The sequence below is a fragment of the Rattus norvegicus genome, chromosome 17 (assembly GCF_036323735.1).
Source record: "Rattus norvegicus strain BN/NHsdMcwi chromosome 17, GRCr8, whole genome shotgun sequence".
Lineage (NCBI taxonomy): Eukaryota > Metazoa > Chordata > Mammalia > Rodentia > Muridae > Rattus > Rattus norvegicus.
Genome location: NC_086035.1, coordinates 20939709 through 20961488, shown reverse-complemented (window position 1 = coordinate 20961488; position 21780 = coordinate 20939709). Strand labels below are relative to the sequence as shown.

General features: G+C 45.2%; 2 long non-coding RNA genes across 6 annotated transcripts in view; one reads left to right on the top strand and one right to left on the bottom strand.

Annotated features, from left to right (window-relative positions):
• Window positions 1-15300, bottom strand: part of LOC102550662 (uncharacterized) — a 71467-nt gene extending 56167 nt beyond the window's left edge. For both annotated transcript variants that reach the window (XR_005495440.2, XR_005495439.2), the window contains exons 1-3: window positions 15154-15300; window positions 14712-14844; window positions 13093-13351 (exon numbers count right to left, since the gene is read on the bottom strand). This is a non-coding gene — a long non-coding RNA (uncharacterized LOC102550662). The remainder of the gene's footprint in view (window positions 1-13092; window positions 13352-14711; window positions 14845-15153) is intronic.
• LOC103694054 (uncharacterized) overlaps window positions 1-21318 on the top strand; it is a 30991-nt gene extending 9673 nt beyond the window's left edge. Inside the window, exons 2-3 of one of the 4 annotated variants that reach the window (XR_010059141.1) lie at window positions 13146-13564; window positions 15186-21318. This is a non-coding gene — a long non-coding RNA (uncharacterized LOC103694054). Of the gene's footprint in view, window positions 1-7438; window positions 7523-7611; window positions 8180-13145; window positions 14813-15185 lie in introns of those variants that run through there. The other 3 variants (XR_010059140.1, XR_005495442.2, XR_010059139.1) reach the window with 3 other exon arrangements.
• The last annotated feature ends 462 nt before the right edge of the window (window positions 21319-21780 follow it).

Here is a 21780-nt window from a genome sequence, read left to right as displayed (position 1 = left end):
TCTCTACAGGTCTTCAGCTGTTCCTGTGGGCCTGTGTCTTGAGTTCACCAGGCAGCTTTCTTGCAGCAGTAAAGTTGGTCTTACCTGTGGTCCCGAGGCTCAAGTTCGCTCTCAGGGTGCTGCCCACGGGCTCTTTGCGGCGGCAGCAACCAGGAAGACCTGTGCCGCCCCTTCCGGGAGCTTATGCAGCCTCAGGAGTGCCCACCTGACCAGGCGGTGAGGTCTCTTTCCCACAGGGTCTGGGAGCAGAGAGCTGCTGCGGGCCGGGATCCGCGGGTGTGGGACTTCCGGTAAACACAGGACATGCCCGGTCCTAGAGGAATTCTGCCTCTGTGTGTCCCGATTTCACCAGGCAGCCTTCTTGCAACAGACAAGTTGGTCTTACCTGTGGTCCCGAGGCTCAAGTTCACTCTCGGGGTGCTGCCCACGGGCTCTCTGCGGCGGCAGCAACCATGAAGACCTGTGCCGCCCCTTCCGGGAGCTTCAGTGCACCAGGGTTCCAGATGGCCTTTGGTGTTTTCCTCTGGCGTCCGAGATGTATGTACAGAGAGCAGTCTCTTCTGGTTTCCCAATCTTGTCTGCCTCTCTGAAGTTTTAGCTCTCCCTCCCATGGGATTTGGGTGCAGAGAACTGTTTATCCGGTCTGTTTCCTTCAGGTTCTGGCGGTGTCTCAGGCAGGGGTCCTGCCGCTCCTGGGCCCTCCCCCACGGAAGCCCAGAGGCCTTATACCGTTTCCTCTTGGGCCAGAGATGTGGGCAGGGGTGGGCAGTGTTGGTGGTCTCTTCCGCTCTGCAGCCTCAGGAGTGCCCACCTGACCAGGCGGTCGGGTCTCTCTCCCACGGTGCTGGGAGCAGAGAGCTGCTGCGGGCCGGGATCCGAGGGTGTCGAAATGATTTATTTTTAATGTAACTTTCCGAATAACAGTTGAGCAGGAGAGGGCTAAGAAATGGGGTGCCATATTCTAACAAACAAGGAGGATGTGTAACAAGCCATGATGTTTATAACTTACAGTGTCTCTTGTTTCTTTGGCCAAGAGAGAGAAAAGACAGGAAGGAGGAAGGGAGGGAGGGAGAGGGAAAGGGAGAGGGAGAGGGAGAGAGAGGGGACAGGGAGGACGAGAGGGAGAGGGAGAAAGGGAAGGAGGGAGGGAGGGACAGAGAGAGAGAGAGAGAGAGAGAGAGAGAGAGAGAGAGAGAGAGTCTGTACCATTTGCCTTGATGTCCCATGAATGAACTAAAGATTCTGTCATCCTTGGTCACCTGTTAGTAACCAAGGTAATGTTATTTGGGAATGATTCATATAAATGATCATTGTCCAAATAGGACCTGGTAGCATTAGATGGTTGTCAAATGCCTTATCATTGACACAGTGAACAGCTTCAGGTCAGACAGAGCTATCTCAGCTGGAACCCCGATCCAAGCACACTTGGTGTCAGCCACTAAAAATAAAAGCCTGCTAAACTTTCAGGACAGGCTCCCACATTTCTGGGTAGCGCCAAGTTTTCAAGACTTGAGCCAGTTCAGCAAGTAGCGTCAGCAGACCAGCATCTCCTAGGCAATGCAAGTAGTTACCATGGAAACCCCAGATTTGCACCCATCAACAGCTTTACAATTTTGACAGTTCAGAAAGTGACTATTTAGGAATTTCAATTAGAGTAGAAATATACACATCTAGATGAACAAAATGTTTTTAAAAGTCTATAGGAAAGTAGATATATGTTTTTCTCTTTAATCAGAGGGAGGCTCCTTGGATATATTCTGTGTGTGGAAACGGGCTTCAGGAGCAATGTGAAAACACTCAGTAAAGAGAAAAGATGCTAAAGTGCTTTTATCCCCTTTCTTTCCCTGGAAAAGAAACAGGCACGCAGAAAAACTAAGTCGTGAAAATGACCAGCGAATTTTTACCAGAGTAGCCACAAAGCACCCGGCTTATTAAGTCAGAGCTGGTGCATATAACTTAAGGCTTTGTTCTTTTCAGAGTTTTGTATTTGCTTGTTCTGTACGGTTACGCTGGGCTGGATGAACAATACTTCTTACAACTCTGCTTAGGAGGGCAAACTCATCTGTCCTTTCTAAGGTAATGGAGACGAAGATGCCTGAAGATGGGAGAAGACCTCCAGACAGTGGGCTCCAAATCTGCATTAGAACTCTGGGCCCAGGTTCACTCTAGACACTGGACAGCTTAAGAGAAAACAATGGTACCAACCAATCAACAGAAACTCAAGTCCTATTAAGAGAGCACAGGAGGGTTGGGATGATGGCTCACTGGGTATGAATGTTCGATGCTCAAGCATGAGGACTGGAGTTTAAACCTCCAGTTGCCACCCACGCAAAAAGGTATACATCAGAACACACAAGCATATATACCCCAGTGATCTGTCATGATGAGACAGGAGGATGGCTGAAGCGTTGCTCACCAGGCTACCTCCAAGTTCAGTGAGTGATCCTGACTCAAAGAAATAAAGTGGAGATCTGGACAACAGATGACTTCCTCTGGCCTTGCTGTGCTTGCACAGCCATTTGCACACCCATGTACACTTACATCACTGTGCTGGCTGGTTTTTATGTCAACTTAACACAGCTAAAGTCATCTGAGAGGAGGGAGATTCAATTAAGAAAATGTCTTCATGAGATCAGGCTATAGGAAAGCCTGTAGGGCATTTTCTTCATTAGTAATTGATGAGGGAGGGCCCAGCCCATGGTGGCGGTGTCATCTCTGGGCTGATGGTCCTGGGTTCTATAAGAAAGCAGGCTGAGCAAGCCACAAAGAGCAAGCCAGTCAGCAGCATCCCTCCATGGCCTCTGTATCAGCTCTTGCCTCTAGCTTCTTGACCCGTGTGAGTTCCTATTCTGACTTCCTTCAATGATGAACAGTGATATAAAAATGTAAGCCTTTTTCCTCGCAATTTGTTTTTACCAAGGTAAACAAATAAACTTCCTGGCCTGAAAGGGCCTTGAAAACGGAAGCATTTCACTCAGAACCAGAACAAAGAATTGAAATTAAAGCTCGCCAACTAAAACCAAAACAGAGGAAATCCCAATACCCCTCTGCATCACACACAAACGTACACACAAGTCATACCCTGACAATATCTCGAAGAGATCGCAGAAAGCCATCTGATTTGTTATTCTAATTCTACCTAGGGCTTAGGCTGGGATTTTCCAATAGAAAATACCGGGTAGAGAGTTAATGGAACAATGCTAAATAAGTGAACGACTCTCCTTCGTGGAATCCAAACTGGATACAAATATGAAGCATGTCAGAGCATTGAGAAACACATGGGCCAGGCTTCTGTGCCAGGGACTGACCCAGACTGCTAGAACATTTCCCTAGGAGTGCAGGGTTCTTGGAGGTCAGGGCTGGGGGTTACAGGTATTTGGTAGCTACCCAGGAAGCAAGTGTTGACACCAGATCTTGTCCTCTAGAAGAGCGCAGTACACAATCTGAACAGCTGAGATGTCACTCCAGTCCAGGGCGTGCACTCTTTTGATTGGCACCGTTGCGTTCAGAGTTTACATTTCCTCTGGAGAAGTTCGATAAACCTCATTCTGTAGAACTGCTTTAACGTTGCTCTGCCTTGGGCAGTGAGCAGGGCCTCCGTGTGGTCGGGGGCTGTAGAAATGAGTATCAGCCTACTCAAGGAAAATGGGTACCTGAAGAAGTATTTAACAGGAAGTCTTTACTCTTCACCCAATTTACCCTTGCTGCTTGGCCTCAAAGACCATAGTAGAAACATCCATGGGAAAGCCTATAACGTACACATGCACAGAAAGTACCCTTCCATCGGGGGAAGGAATGACTGAGTGAACATATGTGATGCAGGAGGAAGTTGTTTCCTGGGCTTCAGCAAAGTTCATAGTCCACCTTCAATGGCAATGTGCAATGGTTTTATTTCTCCAGGGGGAAGCTCTGACGTCAGTAGAAAACATTCGGAGGCTTTTGCAGTTTTCCCCAAGCAATTAATGGACGAAGGAGGCACACACGGAGGCACCATGAAGGCACACCCAGTACCACCTTCTGTTAGTGCCCACAGGGACTCCAGTCAGATCAGTTTCACAGCTCCCACCTGGCCTTCTGCAGCCACTATCCCATTCTTGACTGAAATCTACTGCCTTTTAGTTTAAAGAGAAAATGACTTAATTTTTAAGAGTAGATTGGAGTTCACAACAAAACTGAGTGGAAGGTTGAACGAAGCTCCTGAACTCTGGTGTTCCTTCATGCGTAGCTACCCTGGTTTTGACATACCCCAACAGAATGGCACACTTGTTCCAACCGCTGACCCTGAGTCCATGCACCACGTCACCCTGTGTCCACAGTTTAGAGTTCTCTCTTGGTGTTCCACATCCTATAGATTAGGGGAAAAGGCGGAATCATGTGCACTCTCCACTAATGGGATGCTGAGTAAGTTCACTGTAAAAGTCCTGTGTTCTGTCAACTTCTTCCCTCCCTGCTAATCTATGGCCACCAGAGATTGTTTTACTGTCTGCGTGGTTGTACCTTTTCCTAGGATGTCATATAGTTAAAAATCACCCACATGTGTGTACCATTTTCAGATTTCAGTGCATATCTCACTTCCAAATATGCATTTAAATGTCCTAGTCATTTTATGACTTGATCGCCTACTTCTCTCGGTCCATCCTTCCCTTTCTCCTCGCCTCTCTCCCTTTCTTCCTCCCCTTCCCTCTGTATGTGCATATGAATGTGAGTGTGCATGCAGTGTGTATGTGTTTATATATGTGTATATGTGTATGTGTGTGTGGTTGCATGTGTATGTGTATATATATTTATGTATTTGTTTCTTGTTTGTATATCTTTGTATATATGTATGTGTTCTTTGTGTATATGTGTGTATATATTTGTTTGTGTCTATGTGTTTTGTGTGTGTATGTTTTGTGTGTATATATGTGTGTGTATATATGTGTGTGTATGTGTTTTGTGTGTATGTGTTTTGTGTGTGTATGTTTGTGTGTGTGTGTGTGTGTGTGTGTGTGTGTGTGTGTGTGTACATGAACATAAGTGAGGCCAGAAGCTGAGGTCAGGTCTCTTCATCACCTTCTTCCTGGCCCTTGAACTTATAGACTCGGTGCAGCTGGTTGACCAGTAGCCCTGAGGGCCTTCCTATCTCCACCTCCCCACCACCTGGGGCTCTGGCATGTCTTGCCACATCTGCACTTTTTAAAGTGGGTGCTGGGAATGTAAACTGAGATCTCATGCTTGCCACACAAAGCATTTTCCCAACTCTGCCATCTTCCCAGGTTAGCTCATTTCTTTTGTGTGCTGAATACTATCCTGTTGTCTGGATACAGTATGGCTGACACATCCATTCATTCACTGGTGCAGTGTGAAGATGAGCCCCAGAGTTGATGTGTTGAAAATGTAATCCCTGGATGGAATGTAATGAATGAAATGAGGAAGAGTGTGGAGACGCACTGCCGGGATTGCTCTTCCTGCTGTGGTGACCTTTGGGTAGCCAACTCCAGAGCAAGTACTCACACCGGAAACCTAGTTCCAGCCTTTAGCCTCTGACTGAGGACGCATCATGAGTTGTTCTGAGACATCCATGTTCTTTTTTTTTTAATTAACTTGAGTATTTCTTATTTACATTTCGAGTGTTATTCCCTTTCCCGGTTTCCAGGCCAACATCCCCCTAGTCCCTCCCCCTCCCCTTCTTTATGGGTGTTCCCCTCCCCATCCTCCCCCCATGCCGCCCTCCCCCCAACAATCACGTTCACTGGGGGTTCAGTCTTAGCAGGACCCAGGGCTTCCCCTTCCACTGGTGCTCTTACTAGGATATTCATTGCTACCTATGAGGTCAGAGTCCAGGGTCAGTCCATGTATAGTCTTTAGGTAGTGGCTTAGTCCCTGGACATCCATGTTCTTATACTGAGAACTTACTGGTTTCTCTAGCTCTCCATGCTACCGAAAATGGTGCACTTGCAGCTTCTGATGATGTGTGCTGATCTAATGGATGCCTACATATCCTTACACATGCATTTTGTTGGTTCTATCTCTCTGGAGGCGAACACATTGATGTAAGCTATGCATCCTTGGCTTGTTCCTTGTGCTTTCAAGTCTGAATACTTGTGTTAATTAGGAGAACCTGAGGTTAACTTCGACTTCACTTCCATTTATTTATGAGCCTGTGACAGGATTTGGGTAGCACTGCAGTGAGAACTTCTCACTGGCAGGTGAGCCACCCTTTCTAAGTTCTTCATGTATGGAGCATAGGATGTTAGAGTGTGAGAAATAGTTGTCTGTAACATGGGGAATTGAACGTTATGAGACTTCCCAGAATGAGTTAAATTCTCTTTTAAGGCTGACTAGAATTCAGCAGTATAGTTTCTCTAACGTGTGTGTGTGTGTGTGTGTGTGTGTGTGTGTATGCACTCACGAGCATGTATTAAATATGTAGAGATCAGCCCACCCCAAGGCCAATCATGAATTTTGTCTCTGAAGGGACCTAGGCCCCAGAGGGACAAGGTGCTGTTTGTGACCTGCTCCTTGGCATGTTGTATCTGGCCTCCAGTGGTATGGGCTTGCCTTCTCCAGGGTAATTAAGGGGAGAGAGGAAATCACACAGTGTAAAGCAGCCCTGAGTGCTTGAGTACATGTCAATCATTGAGACTGGCATCTACACAGAGTGGAGGGGACCTGGGGTTTGCATTACACACAACACCCCGTGAGATCATTAGGGCTACTTCAAGCACATGGCTTTCAGGGTAGCCCCTGGCCCCTCCCTTTTATGCAATCGGAGTCAACTGGGAGCAAATTAGGGAGGCAAAATAAAGCACACTTACTAAAAACCAGCAAGAAACTCTACTGTCTACTATTAGAAAAATTAGAGAGCATTTAGCAACACGAGACCATTTTGTGTTGGAAATAAAAGAGGACTTGAATGGAGAGTGCTAAGCCAATGTCGAGGGCTGACATCCAGGTGTGACCAAATATGGATGGAAGGGCTGAGCCCAGACTAATCTGGGTTTACCTAAGTCCTTATTAGCCCATGAACCAAGACTGCCTGGTAGACCAGATGTGTGAAAGTTGGCTAAGTACCAACTTTACAAATGCATCCCGTGTTTCCTCCTATAATTTTTCATGTCAAAGGAAAAACAGCATAGACAACCCCGCCTCCAAAAATAAACCCCAAATCTGGTTCTGTGTCAAAGTCAGCTCTAGAAAACATAGAAATCTAAGAAAGTAGCTGTAGAGAAGTTCTGCTAACATTTCTCCCCCATATATTTTTTTTTCCTTAAGGCCTTTTAGACCTCATGGTCATACCTCATATATTAAGATTCTAATTTGTTTAACATCTAGGTACTGATCATAAAGGCACCACTAAACTCTGATGAATGGGGCAGCTACCGAGTAGCGATAAATGGGAATGGGGGCCGTACAAAGAGAGAGGGAAGCACTACACGTGATTCTCATTTCCTAATAGGCATCCTGCCTGGAAACCTCTACCAGGACCTGAAATATGGATTGCTCCAAAGCCTGTGAATGTTCCAAATGTCATCCTAAATTAGTAAGTGTCTTTAAATCTTCACTCTTTTGCCACATTTTAGAAATGTTTATTGCACATCATAAATCTTATTCATATCCACATAAATTGAGTCCCCAGCCACGAGGGAGACGCCTTCCTCTACTCGAAGATCTAAGGTTTTGACATCAAATATTGTGATTGGAACAAAGGAAGACTCTTGCAGAGGAAACTCATTTGAGGATGTAATACTCTTTCTACCTCCTGTTGGTATGAAAAAATTTAATATCTCTGAAATTTTGTTTAGTGAATTTGAGGGAGGGTGAAATAAATTGTCAAGTTCCCCAGTGACTGCTTTCATAAGTCATCTTTACTGCTACCTCTAAGTTCCGATTGCAAGCAGCAGCAAGTGCAGTCATGGGGATAACTCCAATGGAACAGAAATCAAAGTTTGCTAATATAGTATAAAAAGCAATTTATAAAGGTCAGGAATGATCAACACTGGATGTTCATGTATGTTAGAACAACAACAAGAATATAACAAGATGAGAGAAGACCAAGGAGTTGTGTTTAGAATAGGGGACTGGCTCTTCCAAGACACCTGAGTATCAAATGCTAACTCAGAAACTGACCCATAGTGGACACACTGTATCTCTTCCAATACAGGTATTTTAAAATTCGATTAAACATGATTTTGCATACTTGGAAAGAGTAGAGATTCTTTATCTCAGTTTTGAAAGTCTGAGCATAGGATGCTTTAGGAAATGCTCACTTCGTTTTCCTGTCCTTTCTATTTTTGTCTCGAGTTTGTGGTGAAATGTTTGCAGATGGCTCTTTGGAATGGCTGTGCACAAGGAACCCTGTTTGTAATGCCAACGTTATATGCAATGTTTTGGGAAGACCACCTCTAGCCTTGTGCCTGGCTGTCTAAACTTTAACCCAGGTCCATTACTTAGGTCCCTGCCCAGAGAGGAACGCACAGGGCTTGAGTTGGGTACAGTGACCCTTCAGCTCTTGTTCTACCATGATTGTTGTGGGTCACATGACGGAGAAAGTTTTAGGCATGAAATCTAGAACTAAACCAGGTCCACGGTGTTCCCTAGGACTCTGGAAAGTCCCTTTTCAGCATTCAAATTTTAGCTGGAGAGAAAATTGCCCTTACAAATCCACCCGACCAGTGCCTAAGCCCTAGGCTAGAGAGAACATCTTTGCTCGGCAACAGGACAATAAAGAAAATATATTTCTTTTTGTTGCTGTTGTAAGACTAGGCCCCATACTGTAGCCAAGAGCTCACTTTGTGGCCCAGGCTGACCTTGAACTTGCAGAAATTTTCCTACCTCAGCTTCTCAAGTGCTGGGATAAAACAGATTGTTCACAGCTACCCAGAAAGCATTTTTAAAACATCTAGCTTTGCTCCTCCAGCTCTGGAGATTCCAGCAGAATGCTTCTGAGAGTCTCGGGGACACTCTTTCTTAGAATTGCAACTCAGGTCTGGGTGGTAGAGCACACGGGAGGGAGGAGAGCGTAAAGCCCCGGGTTCCTTCCTTCAGTGTGCACCTGCTACCCCGTGGCTTCTAGCACTTAAGCACATCCGCATTCCTTCTCTTCTTAGGCAATTGTCTTCTCTGACCCCACACACACGACAAACACAGACACACACAAACACAAACACACACACACACATATGCCAGCACACACACACATGAACACACACACATGAATACACACACACATACACAAACACACATACACAAACACACATGAACACACACATACACAAACACACATGAACACACACATACACAAACACATACACAAACACACATGAACACACACACATACACAAACACACATGAACACACACATACACAAACACACATGATCACACACATAAACAAACACATACACAAACACACATGAACACACACACATACACAAACATGAACACACACACATGAACACACACAAAAACATACATGAACACACACACACATACAAAAACACACATGAACACAAACACACACATACACGAACACACATGAACACACACATACACACATGAACACACACATACACAAACACACATGAACACACACATGCATGAACACACACATACACAAACACACATGAACACACACATGAACATACACACATACACAAACACACATACACAAACACATGCAAGCACACACACACAAATGTGTGTACACACACACACACACACCTAACTTAGGAAAACGTTAGGAAAGTAACTTACGCTGCTTCTGCAGTATTTACAGTGTCTGCTGTAAAGCCTGAGGCATAGTCCGAGGTTAACTAAAGAAACCTTTACACCCTGTCAAACTGTAAATGAATCCGTCCCACTTCTAAAATTCTGCATTTCCCTCATCCCCACTAATAGATTTAAGATGAAGAGTAACCCCAAATACAAAACCATTGATCTCATGCATTTTGGAGAAGCGGTGCTCGACGTCATAACTCTATGCTAGATCATCCTGCTTCAAGGAAAGCACATGCCTATCATGAAGGGCTGGCCCTTTAATAACTTCTTAAGATGGCTAGTTGGAAGCAAGGAGTCTTTGGGGCCTTTTCCCCTACAGTCCATTGATGAAATAGTTAATAAAGGAACTCCATGCAAGATTCTAAGTGTGTATTAAGATTTTCCCTCTAGAAATGTATTTTATAGCTGGTGTTGCCAACTGTCATTAAATCAGCACATAACCTACAAAAAGAAAATGAAAGTAGTAAAAATGCCAGTCCACATAAATAAATAAATAAATAAATAAATAAATAAATAAATAAATAAATGCCCAAATGCTCATCACTGGAGAAAAAATGAAGAAACTTAAAGCATGCCCTGAGCGTTTAATGAACACCTCCACAAAAATCTGAACACTTCCTGTGAGCCCAAGCTGAAGTTAATCTCGACCAGTATCAACGACTACCTGTCAGAGGTTGGTGGAAAGCCGTGTCACCACGGGAAATAGATTAAGAGATAGAAAAAACGTCCAGTGAAGGTACCTACAAGGATGGACGCACACGGCCAGGATTCCAGATAAATAATAGTACAGCCTGGACATTGGGGCTCGCGGATCTGTAGAACCTTGACCCGCTTTCATAAATCTGCCTAGCACTAATGACCAGAATGTACTTTTAATAAATTAATATGGAATAGATGGCGCTCTGGAGGGAAGTTGGGACTCGACTCCACGTTATTAATAGGTAAAATGGAAGCATCAATTAAAGAGCGCATGTGTAGCTGCTGTAACAGAGTCCCACCTCCATGACCCATCCAGCCCCCACGACACATGACTTCAATGCCGCCGTAGATTTGCACAGTCCTCACGGCTGTTCGGTGGGCTTGCACACACATTCTTGTTTTTGAAAAATGACTCGTTATGCTTGGATTATATATTTTAAGCTGTCCGTTCTACAGTCATTGGCCAGCATTGTCTTTTCCCTTGTATGGCCCAGCAAGACACCTAACTGGAGCCAAGGGTGAGTACTATCTCTGGCAATGCAGTAGAGGAAAAAAAAATGGTCTAATTGGAGCAAAGAGGATCAGGGGCTGTGCGCTTGCCTTATCCAACTGACCTAGAAAGAACAAAGTCTGCATCGATGCCTGGAGGTTAATCCTTGCAATCCCAAATGCTCTAATACGATGCTTACATGACCCTCAGTACCTTTTCTAGGTCACGAATGCCCAAGTGCAGAGGACCTGCCCACGAGGGGTAGTCCGTGACATGGTGTGAAGTAGCAAATGCTCCATTACAACTTTTCCTTTGTGTGACACAGCCCTGAACTCTGTCTCCTGAGACCTAATTCCCCACTGCCAAAAGAACTCAAGTGGGCAGAAGCCCGGGGGAGACCTGCTTTGTTTAATATCAAACACAACACTTGAGACTTGGTGGGTACCCAGTACATGTGTGTGGGGTCATGTTATACGTGTGCAAGTACATATAAATGTGTACATGTGAATGCGTGAGAAAAACAAGGATTCTATGTTTTCTTCTGTTCTGTTCTGTTCTGTTCTCTTCTCTTCTCTTCTCTCCTCTTCTCTTCTCTTTTTTGAAGCAGGGTCCTGAGAGGCCACTGATGGCCTGGAACTCTTTGATTCCTCTAGCATGGGTGTCTAGTGAGCCCTAGGTATCTATCTCCCTGTATACTACCTCCCAGCGTGCCTGGTTGTTTGTTCATTTGCATGGATTCTGGGGATCTCAGGTTCTCAGGGTTACCCGGTATACACTTTTGTTGCCTGACCTGTCTCTCCAGCCCCAGCACCCAATAGTTCCACGTTTACTGGTTCAGTCACGAGCATCATTTGTTCCACATCCAGTATTGCCCAGTGTGGTACAGATGGAGCTTGCTCTTATAGATTCCTCATTCTGGGACCAAATCACCCAAGGCTTGAAAATATTTGAAAAAACAAAGGTCCGAAGTGCATACTGATTTTTCTTATCATTACTCCTTAAACAATATAGGATAACTGCTATTGAAACAGCCTTAGCGTTGTAGTAGGTGTCCTAAGTAACCAAGGGGTAACTTAAAGCCCACAGGAGGCTGTACACAGATTCTATGCTAACACTGAGCGATTTAGTGCGAGTCCTGAGCATGTAAGGATTGTGTTATCTAAGCCGGAATATGGATGCTATAGTGGGAGACGACTGTACTCGGTCCAACTCTTTCTTTGCAATGACCTATCTTTTCAGAACTATCAGACTGATGTGATAATTACCGTTTGCCTTACGTAAATAAAAGATAATTATTTTCCCTACACTCACCAAGCACTGAGTGCCATCCAAGGAAAACGGTCTCTGTGTAAGCACACAGGCCTCGTAATAATGCCATCAGCCTTGTATTGATAATTAATGACTGTTTCATAGAATACGGAGACTGAAGGCTGGCACTTAAAACAAATTATCCCTTTTTTCCCCCTTAAAACTGCTCCTGATTAGATAACTACCAGACCTCAACAGTGTTGTGAAATAAACCTGCAGACACTCTTGAGATCAGAGTGACACTGTATGCCTGGCTCTCACACCCGCAAGCTGGTGGCAGGACTGGTTCTAGCTAGCGCCCATTAGCATGAGCTAATGAATAAGTACTCCCTTCCCTGTCACAGTCCTTGCCTGTTTTTACCCAAAACCTGAACTTCAGCTTAATTGTGGAAACCAAGCCCGCCCATGGCAGATAGAGGGCACAGTCCCCATTGTTGTGGTTACATTCAAAGTGCTAATTGGGGGGACCATGACAGATAACATGCTCGGCACTGCACTGAGCAGCAGGTGGGATGCTGGGAGAACAGATTCAGAGATGAAAAATGGCATCTTCAAAAGCCCTCAGGATTTGATTTTCCTCACACATATTTAGCTTGGCACACATATTTAGCTCGACTTCTTAAGGACGAGAGAATTGTATGAATCTGGCTTCTCACATTTTCTTTCTGTTTCCCCGCAACTCTTCTGAATTCACTGTAGATTCCCCCCACCCCCGCACCGATTCCTCGCACCTCCCCCGAGGCTTCTGTTTGTCCACCCAGAGACTTGCTTTCTTTGCTAGGGAATCCTCTGGAGACTCAGAAATATTTGAAAAATAAAAGACACCGGTTACTATACCAGGAATCCGTGCCGGGTTTTAAAGCGTTGTTAATACTCCTCTATGCTTACAGGGAACTTCGAGGTTGGAAGGCTCATGAGGTTCTGGAAACTTCTCTGGTTGCCATAGCAAATACCCGGCCGAAGGAACGCTAAAGAGGAAGACTGTGGTTCAGTTCAGGCTTTCGGAGGCTGCAACTCGTCATGGCCGAGGAATCACGGCAGACATCTTGGAAGCTCGGAGCTGCGGCATCAGGACCTTGAGGCTGCTTGTTCACATCTTGGTGGACCAGAAAACAGAGGAGTTGGAGATAAGACTGAGCTGTGAACTGTAAGACTACACTTCCCACCAGCAACCTGCTCCCTTCAGTGAGGTCCCAGGTCCTAAAGGGTCCGCAGCCTCCAAGTATGGTGGCAAGTATGGTTCCGAGTGGGGAACGGGAATTCTGAGCGGGAACACATGAGCCTGCAGGGACTATTTTGCACTCAAACGGTAAGAGAATATGTAGGATATGCCGTTCTCTGTATTTAATCCATATGACTCATACTTTCTGCCCATCTTTCCATCTTAGAATGGGTCTAATCATCTCAATATCTACTTACTTCCTGCATCCAACAGGAAGTGTTTTGGTCATGACAGTAAGTAAGCCCCTAATGGCATTGAGCAAAATAGATTCTTGACACATCTCATTTAGACATCAGGAACAGAGCCGGTCTCCCGTGCAATGTTATTTGAGAGCTTGGAAGTCCTGGAGGCTGCTCTCCTTCTCTCAATTTCCCTAGCAATCTTCAATAAAATGTTCCATTTTTGGGATTTCCACTAGGGTCAGGGAGATCCCTCTACGAGCCATCTTCTTATGAGCCAGTTAATTGGCACAGAGGAGAAAAACAGTTCGCTTCCTAAGCTCGTATCTCAATCAATTTGACTGACTAGATTGGCTCATGTGTTCACTCACAGACCTTTCACTGTGATGGAGAAGAATACTCTCATATTCTAATATTCTACCCCACATGCATCATGCCTGGAGTCTGGGGAAGGAGCCTCTGTGTGAGAGTAATACACACTGAGGATTGGATGGGGCGTCCTTTAAGCAAAGTTAAGCCTGGTGCCTCATGGTGCAAAAGTGGGGACAAGGTGATAGCCACAGTGGTCCACTGACTTTCCACAGGAGGCCATCCAAGGAATGACTTGGACGAACTTAAATCACAGAGCCACTTTGAATCTCTTAAGTGAAAAGATAGAGATAGGCATAAGAGCACGGTACGCCTCCTGTAAGAGCTTGTTCACCCACATAGTCCTACTATGGGGGAAGGGCTTTCATCAACTGTGAATGACGTGTTACAGAACTCCATATGTCTACATATGGTGCCGGGGAACCATATGGTGTTCTAAGACCCCCTCCATGGGCCCTGGAACCACAGAGGATAGAAAACCGTGCATGTGCTACGTCATTTCTATCCAGACACCTTACATTAAAGGATAGGGCGAGTTCACAGGAAGCAGCAGAATTTTTAAAAATCCTGACATGAGAGTTTAGAGGTGGCATGTCACTGGAGATAAGCGCTATTTGGCATTTGAATGTGAAAGTTTGTGGTTCAATTCATGTGCCCCAAACTAACTTCAGAAGTTGGGAACATACTTGTGCCATACTGGGAGGATGGGCCTTCCTTTTCAGCCTGGACTTAACTCCATAGAATGTTGTGGAAACAAGAGGTTCTTTTAATAAATCGGTGGACTTTGTCTGGTTTCCCGGTGTTCTTGCTTCCTGTGGACTTCAGGAAAATAACAATTAGGGAGATCCTTTAGCCAGGATTATAATGAGTGATGGGCACATTTCTGTGATTACTAATGGCTGAGTGTACACTGTGCTATAAAAATATCATTGGGGATGTTTGGCAGCAACACGTTATGGTGGTGATTATCAGTATAAATTAAGTTTATGTTGATATAATTAGCAGTAAAGCTAAAGTAATATTTATACTGGTACAAATTATACCTAAGCCACACTAGTGCAAACAAACTGTCAGTGGGGATGTGGTGGGAATAGTTTGATCTTTCAGGAGGGATATGTATATACATACAGTTGGTATATACTGTCCTCTTTTCCTCACAGGCCGAAACATGAAGCTTTGCCCATCTGGAGACTGTAGCTAATCAATTCCCACTAAGGGTAGGTATGTACTCTCTAGATAGGTCTGGCCTGAAACCACAAAGGAGAAGGAAGAGAGAGAAAGGAAGAGATAGGAGGAAGTGTGACATCTGACTAACTGATTGTGAGGACAACAGTGAACCAATGAGGATCATTTGTCACAGGGGCACAGACAGGGTCACAGGGATACATGACTTGGGTAGCTCTAGCTAGACTCCCATGTCCTGGACTCCGTCTCCATACTGAGATGTTATATGATGTGTGACACGTTACATATTCAGTTTCAGCATAAAATGGTACTGTGCTCTAAGAGGAGTCTGCCAGGTGCTTTAACTCCAGGTCCTTAATCCCAGTACCTAAGGCTCCAAGGCATACAATCTTTGTATATGCCATTCATAAACAACAAGATCATCCCTGGTGTCACTGGGGTTTTCTTTACTGTAGGATGAAGAGAATGATACAGAACAAGATACGTAATTTATGAGGGGAAAATAGCAAGTGAGGTAGATGTGGGGGTTGGGTCCTAAACCAGTTGATTCTGAAGCCATTATATCCTCGGAGTATTCATTAGTCTGGCAAATATTCATCCAGTATGTAATTTTAAGGATCTCTACTAGCTGGGCACTGCTCTGGAAGCTGTATGTACCCTGGTGAACTAATGGAGCAAAAACTCTTGTCTTCTGGACGTTTGTACAACAGCCACTTGGTGTCAATTCCTGAAGCTTCAGACCCCAAGAGTTGACTGTGTTCCAAACACAATGCAAATAGAAATTTCCAGAAATAAACAGTTAGCAGGGTTTTAATTGCATAGCATTCTGGAATTCGTGGAGAAATCTCACGCTGTCGTGATGGCCTCTTGTCACCTGAGCAATGGTTCCCCTTCCTGTCCGCTGCAGTCACACTGTGCGCACTACTTCCCCAGCCATCATTTGGCTGACAGATCAAGCAGCCTCCTTTTTGTTTAAGAGTGCACCCCAAACACCAAAGAATAGTGACAGTGGCAGTTCAGGTATGCCAAAGGAGTTACTACCGCGTCATCTCACAGAAACAGAAGGGTGAGCATAGGACAGTAGGATATTTTGTTCCTATAACCTTTATTATGGTGTATTGCTAAAATGGCTTATTTAAATGTTACTTCTTTTTTTACTGTGACTACTTTGTAAATTAAACTTTCTCATAGGCATTTCTGAGGGTGTGCCTTTGAAGGGAGTTTTTTTGGGTGGGGGAGACTCTGGCCTCTTTCTCCTTTGCTTCTGTCAGTGAGATAGGCAGTTTACTTTACCATGTGCATCCTGTTGTAACAATTTGGCTCCCACTAGAGGCCTAAAGGCAAAGGATTGGCCTCCTCCTGAATTGGAAACTTGGAAACTGTAAGTCCAAATAAACCTGTTTTCGTAAGTTAATGTCTTCAAGTACTTTACTATGGTGACAGAAATCTGACTAACACGGGTCCCAATACATTGTTAGAGAAACTCGAGGCTAAAAACTTTCTTTGGGGAAGGGGGCTGGATGGGAGGAGATGTTTATTCTTTGATTTCGAGGATGTGAGAAGACTGCGATTTCCAAGGACAGCTGAGATATTGCCTATGCAACGTCAGTCAATATCATCTGCAAACTGGCTTCTGCTCTTAAAAAAACAAGTAAGTAAGGAGCAATGGCCAAAAAGAAGTATAATCAGGGCTGCTCAGACAGGTCAGTTAAGGTCAAGCCTGATGACCTGAGTTCAATACCCTGACCCATATTTATGAGAAATCTGACTCTAGGGCTTGGTCTCTGACCTCTGATCACTATATGCTCACATTATCAGAGGAGCTGTGGACCAAGGGAGTTGGAGTGCGTTTCCTATCCTTGTAAGAAAATACTGTTTCAGGGTAAATTATAAAGAAAAGGAGTGCCTTTCTTGGTTCTGCAGGTTGGGAAATCCAAGAGTGTGGAGCTAGCTGCCAAGTGTCTTTCATGACACGGCCGGAGAGAATGCTAACCACTGCTCTGAATGGTCTCACAAAGCCACCAACACCACCTCACCTTGTGACCTCACCTTACCCTGATTACTTCCCAAAGGCCTCACGTCCTGTTACCATTAACAAGTGAACTTGCTTCCGCACACAAACTTGTTGAGGAGTCCTTCAAACCATAGCAGGAATTCACTATGCCACCTACAGGGGCCCACGAGGGGAGCTGCAGACAGGTTACCTTGCGCTTCTGAAACGTGTTCCTCCTTCCCTTCTCTTCCCTTCTCCCAGCCACCCTATTAAGAATAATAAGCAACCGTAAAAGGCAAAACCAGGCACGCACACACACATTAATTTGCACACTCTTCTTTCCAGTACCCAAGGAAATGAACAAATCTACTTTCAAGGGGGAAAATTAAGGGTCAACCTTTTTATCTTTCCCTTAAAACATGCCAGGCTGCCCTTTTGAGCAAGGTAAATACTCAGCAGTGGGAGGAAGCAGGCTAGTACTTACTGGCTGTGGGACATAGAATGACTGTGCCTGGGCTCTACAACCCCTGTGTGTGCCCTTGGACAAGCCATTTAGCCTCCAAGGGCATCAGCATCCCTTTTACAACCCACAGACCAGTTGCATTTGTTCATTACGTTCATACATATGAAGCTTCTAGAACAGACTTCATCACCTAACCTTAGAAAGGGCAACATGTGAGCCATGAATCCAGCTCTCAAAGCCCTCACTGGATAAATCGGTCGCTGGCTTCCTCTCCGAAGTGAAGCTTCCTCTTTCTCATCATAGCTCCCATTCTGCTGACTTGGGCTAAGAAGTGTGCTGACAACAATCTTTGGAACTTCCTAGTGAGCCTGTTTCCAATCCTCCATTAATTAAGTCACATTTTTAGCTTCAGAATTAACAGAAAGGATTAGGTTTTGCCTTAACCCCAAGTCACTGAGCAGCATAGCCATGAGAAATATGTGCCCCACTCTTGAAGTAAATTACAACTAGGGTCTGAGGCCCTTCACCCTCAATAACATCCCACAATAGAACAGGGTTCTTACTGCCTACAGTTTCTTTTGGATATGTTTCTGCTGCTAGTGTCCCCGACGTTAGGTCCCTTTCCTTGCTCTGAGATGGGGGACATCAGAGACATTGCATGTACTGGATACCCATTCATCCATCGGCAGCTGATCATTTATCTGTCCAAACGATAAACGCCTTATGCTTTAGCCTCCTAGGCAGTGTGGCTTTGGTACTTGGTGTTTGGGAAAAGAAACACTGGTCCTTTCCAGGTGAGACTTTCATTCTGTGACTGTCCTTTGCTATTGTTCTAGGACCCCCCCCCCCCAAAAAAAATGAATATTAGGTGAATACGTGAGTAAGTGAAGAAAATGTTCACTTTCTGTTAATTCTGAAGCTAAATCTTAGACTTAGCATGTTAGAGAGGATAGTTTTCCCTGTTTTTCTTTGGGAGAAATAACCCCAGGGTATTTCCTGCAGTGTCTCTGAGTGAAACCCCTCTACCTGACTCCCGCCCGCATGGACACACCCGGGTGAAGAGGGAAGGCAGCAACTGGCTCAAACCTTCACTCGCGATTTCTGTCTACTGCTCCCTCTTTCTGGTTTTGAAACAAAATGATAGTGGTAGAATCTGGAGTTGGGGATGTCACTCAGTTGGGACAGTGTCTTGCCTAGCACGCACAAGGCCCTGGGTTCCATTTCCAGCACCGAATAAATCAGATGTAGTTATATAGTTCCATTTGTACATAAAGGCAGGAGGGTCAGAAGCATAGGTCATCATTGGCTAGGCAGAGAGTCAGAAAGTATCCTGAGCTCTTACAAGAGACTCTATATCCAAATCAATCAATCAATCAATCAATCAATCAGCAAATAGAATCATTTTGTTTGACCTGCCTATAGGTATTCAAACACATTAAATTTTTATATTAGTCAGAACAGATGGTATTCTCAAAATACAAGTGAGAGTTCACAGTCCAGAAATGAAATCCCAGTTTCCATTTTTCCAAGCCTGTGTTGAATGAACTGTAGTGGGGAAAGCAATACCCAGATGCCACTATACCTCCTCCCTAGGGTGGGGCTGCCCTCCCAGAATCTCTGGTTAGCTGACATGTGTTCCACTCCTCTGATAAGACAGTCTCCAGTATACTGATATGTGCAGGCATCAACAGCCAGTTTTACAGGTCGTTAATCGTCTGTCAGCTGAGGGAGGGTCACGTGACATCTCAGACCTCTCTGGAAGCTTGAAATATTGGAGCCTGACAGCTTAGAATATTACATCCTGGCAGGTTCTTCTCAGTTCCTCAGTAGGAAAACTTGCCACATGACTGCCTCTTTGAGTGACACTTGCCACCCAGCCAAGTGCTATCACGGAGTGGACATCACACATGGATGGATGGAACTGAACCAGGGGACAGAAGTGAGGAGGACGGCGAGGAGACATGACTTCAAACCCCAGAACTGCCACCAGCCAGGAGTACGGGCTGAGGCAGTTTATCTCTGTGGGCATTCCTTCCCTCACCTGGGAAATGGGCGCAGCATCTCAGCTAGAGGGTCACCACCACAACCAAAGGTAAGGCAGTTTGCACACATATAGGTACACGCGTGTGCTCTCCTGTTTATGTGCTCCTGCCAGAGCAAAAAGGGGGACACGACCCAAGTGTTTGTTGATGGGCAAAGGGTTGGCGAAGTGCACTGCTTCCAGTGAAACCATTCAGTGTTGACAAGAAGGCAGCTCTGACCCATGCCATGACATGCAGGAGTGACGGCGTGGTGCTCAACGGAATAAAAGAGTCCCAAAAGGGCTCCATGGACACACAGTACCTAAATCCAAATCCATGGGTGGGGAGTAGACTGTGAGCAGACCGTGGGGCTGGGAGGGGAGAGCTGTTTTCCCGTGGAAAGGGTACAGGGCTTTAGTTCAGGCTGTGGGGATTTAGAGATGGACTGAGGTGTTGGTCTCCTACGCCATTGAACATTGAACAACACAATGGCTAGAGAAGAAATGCATGAATATTTATACACACACATGAAGGCTGCAGTGCCCTTAACAGCTCCTTGCGCTTGGTCAGCTGCTGGGGAGGTGGTTGCTAAGAGCATCATGACAAGACGTTAGAACTTTCACAGTGCAGTCTGCTCTGGGCAAAGCTGGGATAATTTTTATTACCCTCTGACGCTGCCTTTGTTCCATTGGTCCGAGGACTCCTGGTGTGTTTTCCTTCCCACGGTGAAGTCCAAATGAAACTGTTACATATTTAGTATATAAGCAAGAGACACTCGCACGAACATTAATAGAGCGATGATAAATCCAAACCTTCCCCAATTTGCCCTTTGGATGCATGCTTGCCTTCTTCTCACACAGGCTTTGTCTAGGTGGGACAACAGGAGGCAACACTGATCTTTCATGGAGATGTTTCCTGGCCTTGACTTGGAGCCTATGCATCTCCTCTGACTACTGAGCCCTGTTCCCCATAGGGGTCCCCCCTTCCCCCGCCCCTCTCAAATGAGAAAACAGATTTTCTTCCATCAGGAAAACATGCAGTCGCACCCCGATCCTCCCTGGAAATGGTCACTACGAAAGCAAAATGCGTCTAATGCTAACAGAGCCCCGATTCATTGCTCTCAGAGCCTGTAGCATTTTATACTCCTCCCTGAGCATAATCAGGGGAGTGATTCTGAACCTTGTTAATCAGAAAGGGCCCTTTAAAAATGTCATGCTGTCAATATAAAACTTTGCTAAATTGCATTATAAATGCCAGATTCAGTCAACTAACACATTTAACACCGTTTCTTAAGTACAGTTTAGATTTTATCCGTGCCAGGGAGAATGAGAAAAATACCTCAGGAGAGCCGGAGCCCGTGGATTCATTCTGCTAAGCCCACTTCCCCCAGAGAGGGATTATAAATATTTTATTCCAAAGCCAAGCCATACGTCTAGCGATATTGTCAATACGGTGCCATCCCCTGAAGTTGCTGGCTTTAGAATGGGATGATTCGTACATGTGAGAGGTTAGCAGGGGTAAGTAAGCATCTCAGACTTGTTTTTCAATTAACTGGCGAGTCCTTGTGCTTCTGGTTTACTCCAGAGAGGTTAGGTTTCTCGTGAGGTGAGAGTTAAGCATCATAAGCACCTGCCGAGGAGAAAAGAGAAACTGCTTTGCTGCAGGGGGGTGGGGGAGGATGCGGGGGGAGTGGGGTCCAAGACTATGAAAGCAATTTTCAAGTTAGGGAGTGTGTGTATAATCTGGCTCCTCACTGTGACATAAACAACTTAAAATAGAGGAGAGAGAATTTATTTTGACTCATGCTTTCAGGGGTCCAGTCCCTGGTAACTGGGCCACATGTGTTTGGACAGAACATCATGGTGGTGGGAATGGGTAGGAAGAGAGAGGGAGGGGACACTGACTTCACTCAGGGCTTGCTTGTTCCTTTTCCTTTTTTTTTTTTTTTTTTTTGTCCAAACTTCCAGCTCAGAGGATGGTGCTGTCCAATCAGGACAGGTCTTATTTACAGCTATATATGCAGAGCTTTCCTCAGCAACCTCTTAAGAGTCCTCGCAGTCCACCCAAGTTCCAATCACAACCAGGTCTCACAG